We start from the raw sequence: 12114 nt of genomic DNA on the forward strand, positions 1-12114 counted from the left end.
AATACATGCCTACATTACATTGATGAACTGCAGCTAGTTCTGTGTCACCCTATGTTATAGCTATTACATGAGGAATCACATCCGACATAATTATCCATCACTGATCCATTGCCTACGAGGTTTTCACATATTGTTCATCGCTTATTTACTTTTCCCTTGCTATTGTTACAATCCCTACAAAACCCAACTGCAGATACTAAGTTATCCAGGTGTGGTTGAATTGACAACTCAACTGCTAATACTCAAGAATATTCTTTGGCTCCCCTTGTGTCGAATCAATAAATTTGGGTTGAATACTCTACCCTCGAAAGCTGTTGCGATCCCCTATACTTGTGGGCTATCACTAAACCCTAGAAGCTAGCCTATGATTATGATTGTTGTTGTCCTACGGACTAAACCCTCTGGTTTATATAGACACCGGAGGGGGTTGGGGTATACACAGAGTCGGTTACAGAGAAGGAGATCTACATATCCGAATTGCCAAACTTGCCTTCCACGCAAAGGAGAGTCCCACCCGGACACGGGACGAAGTCTTATATCTTGTATCTTCATAGTCCAACAGTCCGGCCAAAGTATATAGTCCGGCTGTCCGAGGACCCCTTAATCCAGGACTCCCTCAGTAGCCCCTAAACCAGGCTTCAATGACGATGAGTCCGGCATGCAGATTGTCTCCGGCATTGCAAGGCGGGTTCCTTCTCCGAATACTCCATAGAAGATTTTGAACACGAGGATCGTGTCCGGCTCTGCAAAACAAATTCCACAAACCACCATAGAGAGCATAATATTCCACAAATCTAATCTGCTGACAACTTTTCATAGTGTGACATCACGCCACGGCCTGGTCATCATTCGAACCGTTTTTCTCAACCAGCTGCTGCACACATTGTGAGGCGGTTTCCTTGGCACATCTTATCGAAGCAGAGATCATGTCCCCTTATCACGGGATTCTCATCGATACGGGTGTGGGCAACCCAACCGCGCCATCAATCGCGGCGCTTGGGGAATAAGCGATTTTAATGGGCAAGTGGGGAGGCACACAATTTCTACCGCCTTTATAAAGAGATAGGGATCCCTCTTTTTCACCCACGCCTTCTTCTTCCTCCGCTCATCCATTCTCGCACGCTCGAGCTCCAAGTTCTCACCTTCTCCGTAAAGCCATTGCAAACATGTCCGGAGCGGGAGGCAAGTGGGTGGCTTCCTCCGTTACAGAGGAGGACATCATGAAGCTTCGGGAGGCCGAATACTTGGCCGCAGACATCGAGCACCGACTCCCAGACGCAGGGCAGATCGTTCCTACTCCGGAACCCCACAAGAGGGTTGTGTTTCTTGCCCACTTCATCCGCGGACTGGGATTTCCCCTCCACCCATTTGTCCGCGCGATCATGTTCTATTATGGGCTGGATTTCCACGATCTGGCCCCCAATTTCATCCTCAACATCTTGGCGTTTATCGTTGTGTGCAAGGCCTTCCTCCGCATCAAGCCCCACTTCGGCCTGTGGCTGAAGATCTTCAACGTGAAGCCAAAAAAAGTGGTCGGCCAGCAAGCAGAGTGCGGAGGCGCCATGGTGGGTAAGATGCCCAAGTCACCTGGCTCGAAGGCTCCTATGTGGAGACCGTGAAGGGGTGGCAATCGGGGTGGTTCTATATCATCGAGCCGCGCGACTCCAACTGGGCGGCGGCCCCCGAATTTCGATCTGGCATCCCCATGCGGCTTACCTCCTAGAAAAGGAAGGGTTTAGCCTAGGGTGAGCCAGCGGTGCTGACCGGACTCCAGAACTGCGTCAAGAATATGATAAGCAAGAAAATCAATCTTGTCAACGTGGTCCAGGTCATGCTCTTCCGCCAAATCCTCCCGTGTCAAAGATGGGCATTCAATATGTGGGAGTTCGACCTGGCCGAACACCAGACGCTACGAGAGCTCTTCAACACGATGCATAAAGATGTCTGGAAGGTGCTGTTCAAGGCTGCCGAGGTACCTCCTCCCGTTACCGAAGATCGCGGGCTCAATGCAAAGCGCCCCGCCAATCCGGTAAGTTCTCTATGTTTTACAAGATGCTCCTTTCCCCAGTATATTCGTGAAAGGAATCTAAGCCTCCACACCAATCTAACAGGACTGGATGGCGACAGCGAAGCGGATCGACTGCCCAGCTCCACTACCCGAAGATCCAGCGACGGCTCTCCTAACGGAGATGCTGTTTCCAGTGCCCTATGAGGTGCCGGAGAAGAAGGCCAAGAAGAAGGCCACGGGGACCAGGAAAGGTCTCCGGCGCAAGGTTGTATCGGACTCATCGTCCGAAGACATCGAGGCACACTCCTCCAATGAAAACGAGGAGGAGGAAAAGGAAAACCCTCCCCCTCAAATCCAGGGGGAGAAGAAAAGGAAGGCCGCCCCATCTCGGGAGGCCGAAGGGTCCAAGAAGGGAAGGACTCTCCCTCCGGACCACTCCACAACAGCTGCCTACAGCGACGAGGAGTGGCTGCCCAGGGACAAGCCCCTGGCGAAGTCGTAAGTATCCGGATACCATAATACTTCTGGCATGTTTCGCTTTATTGCTTCTTGTCATGTTAAATATGATCGTGCAGTCCGTCCAAAGCCCACATCGACTTATCCTCCTCGGATGGGTCTTTGAGCGCGTCGATGATGAACAGCGACTCGCTCCCGATGGCCACCACCCCCCGGCCCGCAGAAGACACCGAGGTGTTGTCCCAGAGGTTATCGGGCGAGGGGGACAGTTCTGGAGGTGCCCCAAGGCGAAATCCCCGACGTCGGACACATGGGGGGGGGGGGGAAGACCCCCATGGATTCTGGTGAGGGGGCCGCAACAAGTTTGGCCCCCAGCGGGATACTACGCCGGAACCTCCAGTGGTTCCGGACTCAGGCAGGCAGCCCCTCGCTAAGGGGGGCGAGCCATCCGTGCCGATGACCTCTGTCCATCCAGAGGCATCGGACAACTTGCTGGAAGCGCTTAAGGGCGCTTCCATTGATGAAGAACACGGTACTCTTATGAGTACGGTGATTGCGAAGGTTCGGTCCGCCAAAAGCGGATTGACCGAAGCCTGCGCCAGCCTCCTAACAGGCTTTGAGGTAAGTAATTAAATTATGAAAGAATATCATAGTATAGACAGTAGCCCCTGATGCTTTGTTTGGCGTTTGGAAAGAAAAGCCGAATAGAGGATCAAATAACATCCACAGGAGTCTAATCATATTATGTCTATGTGAATAAGCAAGCGTCGCTGCTGGCCGCTGCCGCCCATACTGCGGAGGTCTTCGAACTGAAGCGGGACCTGGGGCGGACCAAGGAAGAGCTCTACCTCGTGAAGAAGCAGCTCGAGAAGAACAAAGGTAAGTGATACCCCGTCTGTATGTCATATAAAGGAAGAATTGTTGATGCTAAGAGAAGCATCATGAATTTAATAGGGGCCACGACCGAGGTGGTGGCCCTTAAGAAGGCGTTGTCCGAGGCCGAAAACAAGGCGGCCAAGGAGCGCACCGAGCGCAAGAAACAAGAGGCTCGGGTTGATGAGGTCCAACAAGAGCTCTAGGACTTCGTCAAAAAATTCGAGTCCTTGGAGCGTGACTCCAAGACGCAGGAGTCCGAGCTTGCGAAGGCCCGCCAGAGTGCATAGGATGCCAAAGCGGAAGCCCAAAAGGCCCTCCAAGAGGTTCAAGCGGCCAAGAAGATTGAGGCGGGTAAGATATTCAATATGCAGAGCAAGCATGTGAAGGAGAATTTCTTTTTACTTACCCGAATTTGGAGCTCTCCAGGAGCATTCACAGATCTGCCACACAACATCTCTGATGCCGCAGATTTCTACCGAGCTGAGGAAGGGAGCTCGACGGTTAAGTTGTTCTGGTCCCAGTATATTGGGGCCGAACATCTGATGCCCTTGAGCGACCAGTTGAAGCAACTAGTCAAACTTCACAAGGCGGACGAACTGGCCATGAAGGACCTCATAGTCCGGATGTGGCCTGGTGAGCCCCTGCCTGGCAGCTACTTCGGCCTTGTCAAGAGGATGGTAAATGCATGTCCGCGGCTTGAAGTCATTAAGCAGTCCGTCTGCATTGAAGGTGCGCGCAGGGCCTTGCCCTGTGCGAAAGTGCCTGGGCAAAGATGGATGCCGAGAAGCTGGTGATAGAGGGGCCGCCGAAGGGCAAGGAGCATTGCCACCCCGAACAGTACTATGACAATGTCATGAAGGGTGCCCACCTTGTGGCGGATGAATGTGCTAAGGATGTAGTATTTGAATGAATGTACTCATATCATCCTGTAATATGAAAACGAGTTCATGTGCGCTATATGGCGCTTGTTGATTTAAAATATTACCTTTTGTGCGGCCGTTTATAAAATCTTGAGAGTTGGCCAGTTGTCGGCTTCTGCCCCCATGTAACTAGTACTGGGGTGTTCAGGATAAATATAAGCACTCTTTATCCAAATTTTTGGTCCTTTTAAGGAGGTGTTTAGCGCAACGAACAAGGCAATCGGACTATACAGCTTTATCGCTCTCACTTAGCCATAGAAGTCTACAATTTTAAATTTTAGCGAAGCCCCTAGTATTCGGAGGGCCGAACTTGGGGCGCTATACACGCCTAAATCGGACAAGGCCGATTCCTCGCTTGAAGCGGAAAAAAACTTTAAGGATTTGAGACCACTCGAATAGCGACCAGCTCTCGCCTCATCATGACAGTCAGTTTTTGACTTTCTCTACTGAGGTGCTCGTCCAAAGAACCGGGACACAATTGCAGTAGTTCTCCTTGTACTACCTTAGCCGATATAGCAGAACGTAAGGCACCAAAACATGGGAGCCGGGCAAACCTAACTATTGACCCAAGACATGATCCGGAGCTGATGCATATAATGCTATAAGTTCGGGGTGCCGCACTGTCGAAAGTGTTCGGACTTTTCTTGCCGTGTTATGGGGTACACTAAAGCCCCTGGCGAGCCGGACGTACCAAAATGTATGGGTGCAATTTATAATAAATAAGCAGTAAAGGAAAGGGGTAAATAAATGTAATAGTAAGCTGACGTTGTACATTATTTTCCATTGTTATTTAAATAATACGTCAAAGCGTATGTATACAAGTAGTGCGATAAGCAAAATAGGATTATTTGACATGTCCTTGCCAAGGCTAAGCTGTATGTGGGTATGTAAAACAGGTATAACGATCATTAGCAAAGACCACCTGGGGATTCCCTTGTATGCCAAAGCTTCTTGTCTCCTTGGTGTTTCCATCCCGTTATGTGTCCGATGATCGGACTATCGGGAGGGCCTCCTGTAAATAGGGACCTGAAAAAGAAAAGGTGTGAAGGTATACGGGTCCTGTGGCGGTTGAGCCACATTGTGGACCGTGTCGTAGCCGTGCCTCCGCCTATGCCCATGGTATTTTGAGTGCATAATTATGTACGCACAACACGAATTTCGCCGCTTGACTGGGACTAGGACGGAGGCCGAATTGCTAGGCGAGCTTTGGACGTGCCGGACAATCCTGCTGCAGGGTACTCCAGACTCACTTGACGGTGTCCAGATTCTTTATCGCTGAATTGGCGATCTGCCTTAGAAGGCTGCTTTGTACTTCTACTGCGAGGGCCGCAGTGTGCTCCTCCGTACAGAGTGAGCATTCTGTGTTTCCATTTACTGTTATAACCTCGTGAGGTCCTGGCATTTTGAGCTTGAGGTATGCATAATGCGGTACCGCATTGAATCTGGCAAATGCGGTTCGTCCGAGCAGTGCATGATAGCCGCTGCGGAAAGGGACGATATCAAAGATTAACTCCTCGCTTCGGAAGTTGTCCGGAGACCCGAAGACCACTTCCAGTGTGATTGAACCCGTGCAATAGGCCTCTACACCTGGTATGACACCTCTAAAGGTGGTTTTTGTGGGCTTGATCCTTGAGGTATCGATGCCCATTTTGTGCACTGTATCCTGATAGAGCAGGTTCAGGCTGCTGCCACCGCCCATAAGTACTCGAGTGAGATGGAAGCCGTCAATGATGGGGTCGAGGACCAATGCGGCTGAACCGCCATGACGGATACTGGTAGGATGGTCCCTGCGATCGAAAGTGATCGGACAAGAGGACCATGGGTTGAACTTTGGGCCGACTGGCTCCATCGCATAGACGTCCCTTAGTGCACGCTTCCGTTCCCGCTTGGGAATATGTGTTGCGTATATCATATTCACCGTTTTCACCCGGGGAGGAAATTCTTCTGTCCTCCTGTGTTCGAAAGCCAGGGCTCCTTGTCGCCATCGCTGTGCAGCCCCTTTTCCTTGTTTTCGGCATTCAACTTGCCGGCCTGTTTGAACACCCAACATTCTCTGTTGGTGTGGTTGGCTGGTTTATCGGGGGTGCCGTGAATTTGACACGAGCGACCGAGTATGCGGTCCAGACTGGACGAACCTGGATTGTTTCTTTTAAATGCATTTTTTCACTGACCGGATATAGAGACTGAATCCGGCATTGACTGCCGTGTCTTCGGTGTTATCGCCATTGTTGCGACGCTTGTGTCTATTGCGTCGTGGCTTGTGATACGTCTCCAACGTATCTACTTTTCCAAACACTTTTGCCCTTGTTTTGGACTCTAACTTGCATGATTTGAATGAAACTAACCCGGACTGATGCTGTTTTCAGCAGAACTACCATGATGTTGTTTTATGTGTAGAAAACAAAAGTTCTCGGAATGTCCTGAAAATCCATGGAGGCACTTTTTGGAAAATATAAAAAATTACTGGCGAAAGAATCAAGACCAAGGGGCCAACACCCTGTCCACGAGGGTGGGGGGCGCGCCCCCTCCCCCTGGGCGCGCCCCCTGTCTCGTGGCCCCCCTGGACCTCCACCGACCTCAACTCCAACTCCATATATTCACGTTCGGGGAGAAAAAAATCAGAGAGAAAGTTTCATCGCGTTTTACGATACGGATCCGCCAAGTCCTAATCTCTCTCGGGAGGGCTGATCTGGAGTCCGTTCGGGGCTCCGAAGAGGGGGATTTGTCGCCGTCATCATCATCAACCATCCTCCATCACCAATTTCATGATGCTCACCGCCGTGCGTGAGTAATTCCATCGCAGGCTTGCTGGACGGTAATGGGTTGGATGAGATTAACCATGTAATCAAGTTAGTTTTGTTAGGGTTTGATCCCTAGTATCCACTATGTTCTGAGATTGATGTTGCTATGACTTTGCTATGCTTAATGCTTGTCACTAGGGCCCGAGTGCCATGATTTCAGATCTGAACCTATTATGTTTTCATGAATATATGTGTGTTCTTGATCCTATATTGCAAGTCTATAGTCACCTATTATGTGTTATGATCCGACAACCCCGAAGTGACAATAATCGGGATACTTCTCGGTGATGACCGTAGTTTGAGGAGTTCATGTATTCACTATGTGCTAATGCTTTGTTCCGGTTCTCTATTAAAAGGAGGCCTTAATATCCCTTAGTTTCCGCTAGGACCACGCTGCCACGGGAGGGTAGGACAAAAGATGTCCTGCAAGTTCTTTTCCATAAGCACGTATGACTATTTACGGAATACATGCCTACATTACATTGATGAACTGCAGCTAGTTCTGTGTCACCCTATGTTATAGCTATTACATGAGGAATCACATCCGACATAATTATCCATCACTGATCCATTGCCTACGAGGTTTTCACATATTGTTCATCGCTTATTTACTTTTCCCTTGCTATTGTTACAATCCCTACAAAACCCAAAAACATTACTTTTGCCACTGTTACCTTTATTATCATATTACTTTGCTACTAAATACTTTGCTGCAGATACTAAGTTATCCAGGTGTGGTTGAATTGACAACTCAACTGCTAATACTCAATAATATTCTTTGGCTCCCCTTGTGTCAAATCAATAAATTTGGGTTGAATACTTTACCCTCGAAAGCTGTTGCGATCCCCAACACTTGTGGGTTATCAAGACTAATTTCTGGCGCCGTTGCCGGGGAGCATAGCTCTATTATCTGAGTCACTTGGGATTTATATCTGTTGATCACTATGAAGAACTTGAAAGACGACAGAACCAAGATTTTGCCCTCAACTACGAGGGGAGGTAAGGAATTGCCATCTAGCCTTGCACTAGATTCTCCTTCTGTTATTAGTAAGCTTGCGACACCTAAACCTGCTACTGCTATGAATTCTGATATGTCGCATGTTATTGATGATGCCACTTCTGCTATGCATGATACTTATAATGACACTACTTCTGTGCGTGATACTACTTTGCCATTAGGTGAATTTCTTGATGAACAACTTGCTAGAGTTAGGGGGAATGAAATTATTGAAGATGCTGTTATTGATGATAGTGATGATGAAAATTCTCCCAATGATTATGAATTGCCTATTGTTCCTGAGGGTTATGTTATGAATGAAGAAGCTGCTATAGCTATCTTTGCTTGCAATGATAGATATGATCTCAAGAAATTATTAGCTAAATGGAAGCACCGGTCTCTTAATGCTAGAATGAAACCTGACCTCGCTTTTGCTACTTCACCTATCTGTGTTACTGATAAGGATTATGAATTCTCTGTTGATCCTGAAATTATTACTTTAGTTGAATCTGATCCTTTTTATGGCCTTGAATATGAAACTGTTATGGCACATCTTACCAAGTTGAATGATATAGCTACCCTGTTTACTCATGATGATAAATCTCGCTATTATTATATCCTTAAGATATTTCCGTTCTCGTTAAAGGGTGATGCTAAGACTTGGTATAATTCCCTTGCTCCTAGTTGTGTGCGTAGTCCCCGGGATATGATTTATTACTTCTCTGCTAAATATTTCCTTGCTCATAAGAAACAAGCTGCCTTGCGGGAAATATATAATTTTGTGCAAATCAAAGAAGAGAGTCTCCCACAAGCTTGGGGGAGGCTTCTCCGGTTACTTAATGCTTTGCCTGATCATCCTCTTAAGAAAAATGAAATACTTGATATCTTTTATAATGGACTAACCGATGCTTCCAAGGACTACTTGGATAGTTGTGCTGGTTGTGTTTTCAGGGAAAGAACAGTCGACGAAGTTGAATTACTATTGAATAATATGTTGACTAATGAAAATAATTGGACTCTTTCCGAGCCAATTCCTGAGGCAATTCCTGAACCAATTGAGCCAACTCCTGAGCCTATTCTTAAACCCACTCCGAAGAAGAGAGGTGTTTTATTTCTCAGTCCTGAAGATATGCAAGAGGCAAAGAAATCAATGAAAGTAAAAGGTATTAAAGCTGAAGATGTTAGAATTTACCTCCTATTGAAGAAATACATGGTCTTAATATACCGCCTGTTGAAGAACCACATTGTCTTGATAACCCGACACAGGTAGTAAAGGTAAATTCTCTCTATAGATATGATAAAGTTGAAATCCCCTCTATTAATTTTCATAGCCCATGCTTAGATGAATTTGATGATTTTATGGCTAGAGAAGAAAGTTTTAATGCTTATGTTGGTAGAGAGTTAAAGAATAATGCTTTTGAGATAGGACGGGTGAGCGCTAATATGGCTAGTGTTAAAGGTGAACTTAAACTCATTAGCAAATATACTTCTATGGTTGCTACTCAAGCTGAGAAAGTACTCAAAGCTCAAAATGATTTGCTTGATGAATTAAATAATAAAAATGACTTTGCTGTTAGAGTGGCTACTAGAACTGGTAGAATGACTCAGGAACCTTTGTATCCTGAAGGCCACCCTAAGAGAATCGAGCAAGATTCTCAAAGAAATAATTTAGAGGCACCTAGTTCTTCTAAAAAGAAGAAAAAGAAAAACGATAGGACTTTGCATGCTTCTAGTGAACCTACTGTAGACACACCTGAGAATCCCAATGATATTTCTATCTCTGATGCTGAAACACAATCAGGTGATGAACATGAACCTAGTGATAATGTTAATGATAATGTTCATGTTGATGCTCAAACTAGCAAAAACAATAATGTAGAGATTGAACCTGCTGTTGATCTTGATAACCCACAATCAAAAAAACAACGTTATGATAAGAGAGATTTTGTTGCTAGGAAGCACGGTAGAGAAAGAGAACCATGGGTTCAGAAACCCATGCCCTTTCCTCCTAAACCATCCAAGATAAAGGATGATGAGGATTTTGAGTGCTTTGCTGAAATAATTAGACCTATTTTCTTACGTATGCGCTTAACTGATATGCTCAAAGTAAATCCTTATGCTAAGTATATGAAGGATATCGTTACAAACAAATGAAAGATACCGGAAGCTGAAATTTCCACCATGCTTGCTAATTACACTTTTAAGGGTGGAATACCAAAGAAACTTGGAGATCCGGGTGTACCAACTATACCATGCTCCATTAAAAGAAATTATGTTAGAACTGCTTTATGTGATCTTGGAGCCGGTGTTAGTGTTATGCCTCGCTCTTTATATCGTAGACTTGAATTGAATAAGTTGACACCTACTGAAATATCTTTGCAAATGGCTGATAAATCAACTGCTATACCCGTCGGTATTTGTGAGGATGTGCATGTTGTGGTTGCAAATGTCACTATCTTAACGGACTTTGTCATTCTTGATATTCCTGAGGACGATAGTATGTCTATTATCCTTGGTAGACCCTTTTTGAACACTGCAGGGGCTGTTATTGATTGCAATAAAGGCAATGTCACTTTTCATGCTAATGGTAATGAGCATACGGTACACTTTCCGAAGAAACAATCTCAAGTCCATAGCATCAATTCTATTGGAAAAGTTCTAACTATCATTATTGGAGGTTTTGAATTTCCTCTCCCTACTGTCAAGAAAAAGTATGATATTCTTATTGTTGGGGATTTTCATATCCCCGTTGAGGTAACTTAGTGTTATTCGAAATTTCTTCGGTTCCGTGTTATTTGGAATGAGTTTGTTAACAAGACCTGATCAACCTTGTTAGTGGATTCATTTGATGATCATGAGATGGATGAAACTAGAAGGCACAACCATCTGTACCCACTTTTTACTTTCTGTTATTTAGAATAAATAAAGCAAAAATAGTATTATCTGTCTGTTTTCTGAATTATCCGTGCATTAAAAAATATCACGAAAATAAAAGTGCTCCAAATGCCCTGCAAATTATTATGATTTTTTATGGAATATTTGAGGATTTAGGCACTGAAATCACTGCAGGAGGGGCAAGCACTAGGCCACGAGAGTGGAGGGCGCGCCCACCCCACCTGGGCGCGCCCCCTGTCTCGTGGGCCCTTGGTGGCCCCCCTCCACTTATGCCAGCACCCACACACTTCATCTTCTGCCCAAAAAAATCCCCATCCAGCTCAAGCACGAGTTCTAGCTCATTTTGCTGCGATTTTCGATCTAATTGCTCAACGCTCCATTCACAAAACTTCTTTGGGAGATTGTTGCTTGGTATGTGACTCCTCCATTGGTCCAATTAGTTTTTGTTCTAGTGCTTTATTCATTGCAAATTTTTGCTGCTTAGGTGACCATGTTCTTGAGCTTGCATGTTAAATTTATGAGGTCACAAGCAATTCTAATGCATGATATAGGCTCTAGGCACTTGTAGGAGTAGTTGCTACAAATCTTGTTTAGTTTTATTCACTTCTATTTTGAAGTTACTAAAATTTCAGAAATTTTTAGAAAATGTTAAGGAAACTTTTGAGGGGCTCTTCTAGCCAAAGATCTCAGGAAAAACAAGCTAAAGAGACGGAAAAAGCCAAGTATAATCTTCCTCACTTAGCGGAAGTGCGGTCGTGTGAATGGCCATGCGATAATTTCTTGAAAGAAGATGCAATTCATGAATATTTTTATTCTTTGATCGAGAATGCAGGCCTCGCCGGTTTCATCAACGACCAGATCGATCAGTATCTCTTACTCACCAATACTTTCGTGCAAAACTTTTATTATTATCCTAAGAAGTCACCGCCTTCAGTATCATTTCATTTATATGATGAATTGAGAGAAATGTCTTTACGTAATTTTTGTGCGGTGTGTAGGATACCCTATGAGGGAGAATTAGAGGAACCCCATCGTAAAGATGTGGATGGCTCTGTGATGACCCACAAGTGTAGGGGGTAAATCGTAGTCCTTTCGATAAGTAAGAGTGTCGAACCCAACAAGGAGTAGAAGGAAATGATAAGCGGTTTTCAGTAAGGTTTT

This window comes from Triticum aestivum, chromosome 2B (assembly GCF_018294505.1).
Source record: "Triticum aestivum cultivar Chinese Spring chromosome 2B, IWGSC CS RefSeq v2.1, whole genome shotgun sequence".
Lineage (NCBI taxonomy): Eukaryota > Viridiplantae > Streptophyta > Magnoliopsida > Poales > Poaceae > Triticum > Triticum aestivum.